General features: G+C 36.2%; 1 non-coding gene across 1 annotated transcript; it reads left to right on the top strand.

Moving 5' to 3' along the window:
- The first annotated feature begins 2,245 nt into the window (after window positions 1-2,245).
- Window positions 2,246-2,318, top strand: trnav-aac (transfer RNA valine (anticodon AAC)). The gene has a single exon. It is a non-coding gene; the product is annotated as a tRNA-Val (tRNA).
- Window positions 2,319-3,424: the final 1,106 nt, after the last annotated feature.

Here is a 3,424-nt window from a genome sequence, read left to right on the forward strand (position 1 = left end):
TATAAACAGATAAATAAATTAACACAGAATGTTTTAATAATGAACAAAAGCAACGACATCAGAATCATAATGCTTTAGCTTAAAGAAAATCATAACACAATGACTAGTAACTTTTCTAAAACGTTTTAAGACGACGCGTGCATTTAAAAAAAAAAAGCAAGGGTTTAAATGCATCAAGCGTTTGCAGAGAAGTACATTAAAAAAAAAAATTCCAAAAACAATTAAGGACTGCTTAGGACTAAACATTTACCACAGAATGAATGAGGTGCATTGTCCCATTATGCAATGAGCGACTTTAAACCACACAAACTCTTGGATATGCATGGTGATACACGAATTATTATTGGAGTTTTACCGCCATCTAGTGACAAAAGTCTATAGACATGGTATAAAACTGTAAAACGTTTTTTCTTTTTCACTCTTTCATGACTTTTTAAACTTTTCATATTAGGTTATAAGAATGGTGCTTCTTTATCAGCGTTGAAAGAGAAATAACTGGAGCAATATCAACTTTGGCATCCCAGCAAGCCCGACCGACCATCGTTTGATTGACATCTATTGGAGGAGAATCGTCTGCTTGCAGCTACTCTTCCCGGCAACTGACTATCAACAAAGATTACGATGCGCTCTCGAGACAATCTGTGGACGCATTTATGGCCCTGAGAGCGGCCTCGCCAGCTTTATAGGCAGTCGTTTATCCTAAAGAACATAAACATCATGCTCATCCATTCCCATGGGCTCCAGCATGAAGAGTCTTGACGAGTAATCAATCGGGACAGTCGAACAGAATTATTTATCCCCGATTCCAGTAAAAATGGACAGCTGCGATGCGCGGCAATTCCCGGTTGTGTCGTTCTTTCTACAGGAGCAAGTAAAGTTAAGACAAATGTAGGAACTTAATTCACATGTCAAAATCGATCAACACTTTCTCAGAGTAGTAACACACGGACTCCAGTTCCACTTGAACATCCTCAAGTTGGGAGTGGGGGATTACAGGAAAAATGTATTAATGCATAATGTTTTTGTGCTTATGTTTTGAGCTTGTACTGCATGTTTTTCTGTCCTTAATCGTCCTATTATTTACTGTGTTCTACTTTAATGTCTTTAGTGAATCATACTGAACTGCAATAAAGTCCTGGGGCCAGTTGCAAAAACATAGCAACTATGTAAAGACAGTCTTAAGAACCAGTTTCACCAACTAGCCAGTTTTTTTAGATTCAGATTAGACCAATCTTTCTTTTTGAAACTGTACTGTATGTTTACAATAACAGTTATGTGAATTTAAAAAGTTATGACCAGTCTTCAAGAAAAAAACAGTTTATGCAACCAGCCCCTGACTTTCAGTTATTTTCCTGTTTTGCCATAAGAGTTTCTAGAATGACATTTCAATTTTTAATAAGAAAACTATACAGAATCTTGACATATTACACAGTTGGGGTATTGCCATATGTGACCCTGGACCACAAAACCAGTCTTAAGTCACTGAGGTATATTTGTAGCTATAGCCAAAATTATAGATTTTTCTTTTATGCCAAAAATCATTTGTATATTAAGTAAAGATCATATTCCATGAAGATATTTTGTAAATTTACTACTGTAAATATATCAAAACGTTATTTTTGATTAGTAACATGCATTGCTAAGAATTCATTTGGACAACTATAAAGGCGATTTTCTCAATATTTAGATTTTTTTGCACCCTCAGATTCAAGATTTTCAAATAGTTGTATCTCGGCCAAATATTCTCCTATCCTAACAAACCATACATCAATGGAAATCTTATTTATTCAGCTTTCATTTCGGAAAATTGACACTTAAGACTGATTTTGTGGTCCAGGGTCACATATAGTCAAATGGTGGTTGCTTGTCGTGTGTAAAGGCTTTTTCAGATCACTCAGAAAGGTTTAATGTGTGAAATAGCAAACTACCATTCCAGTCATGCTCAGATAGCTTGCAACTCACAATGACATCTAAACAGCTTTTAATTTTCACTTTTGATTTGCTTAAAAAAAAAAAAAAAACTATATAGGCCTACCATTACACCACACATAATAATAACATAGTAGTTTCTGCGAGGACATGTCAAACACAATCTATCATTCACAATTTACAAGTCTGCCACATATGCTGTCATGTGGTAAGCGAACTCACATGTAATATATTCATGCAAAGCAGCGCTCTTACTGGTCCAACAAACCAGTGGCAGTGACTCAAATTACGTCACATCCTGCAAGCGCGAAGCTCAGTTCCCGTAGTGTAGTGGTTATCACGTTCGCCTAACACGCGAAAGGTCCTCGGTTCGAAACCGGGCGGGAACAAGCACAATTGTTTTTGTTTCATATCAAACCACTCTTACAACTGGACTTAAAACTTCACACAACAAAACATTTCCCATATATACAGCGCCGACTATAAATGAAAATGAGTGTACAATTAATCAACGTGGTGGCACAAACTATTTTGTTTGATGTCAAGGGTTAAATTTCAATTAGACAAGAAATTCAGGCTCATTTAACAAACATTAGCTGCTTCAAACTATTTGCATTTTGAATTTTAAAACCTTTAGTTGCAGTTACTGGCTTTGGTCACTGGATGGCGACAAAACTTCACAAAACACGCAGCATTTATTCAGCTTTGGTGATGGTCTTGGGCCTAACTAGAACTCATCATGTGGAGAAAAACATCTACATCCTTATCTTCTGCATAAACTACACAGTTCCGTTATGCACGATTAGCAAAATATGATCTAATGGCACTGACCTGTCTTTCTTGAAACGAAAAGTGGTAATACTGGGTCATGAGCTCTGCTGTGTAAACCATTTGTTAAAATAAAAATGAATAAGTTACACCTTGAAACATCGCCGTTGTTTCAAAGCACATACAATGACTAACTTACAGCCAAACAATAAACGAAAACAGAGTTAGCCAACTCATCGGCTCACCTCAGTTTATGTCAAGGTTGCAACATCGTCGACATAAACTTAAACACCCATAAATTATTACACTTCAATTAACTTACTTTTTAGAACCTGGTATTAGTATGAAGGATACATTACCTCAACGAAAATCGATAGCCTACATTTGATACAAATTTCCGTCGAAGAAAACCTCACTAACCCAGGCCATGTTTACCTAGTAGTCATTGCGCGTGCGGATTATTCGAAAAGTTCGACTCACTGTGACAAATCGGTTCTTTCGAATAGTTCGGCTCAGGGAATTAGAAAAAACGAACGAGTGAAGTGATTTTGTGAACCGCAAACATATTCGTTCAAAAGAGTCGACTCAACAAAAAAACAAAACAAAACAAAACAAAAAATCGTTAACGAATCGCATATCTCTGTTTGATCTGACTAACGATTCCATCTCTTTGAAAACAATATTATAAAGTTATTTTCTTTCTCACTGACTAACACTACAACGTCAT

Source organism: Onychostoma macrolepis, chromosome 15, assembly GCF_012432095.1.
Source record: "Onychostoma macrolepis isolate SWU-2019 chromosome 15, ASM1243209v1, whole genome shotgun sequence".
Lineage (NCBI taxonomy): Eukaryota > Metazoa > Chordata > Actinopteri > Cypriniformes > Cyprinidae > Onychostoma > Onychostoma macrolepis.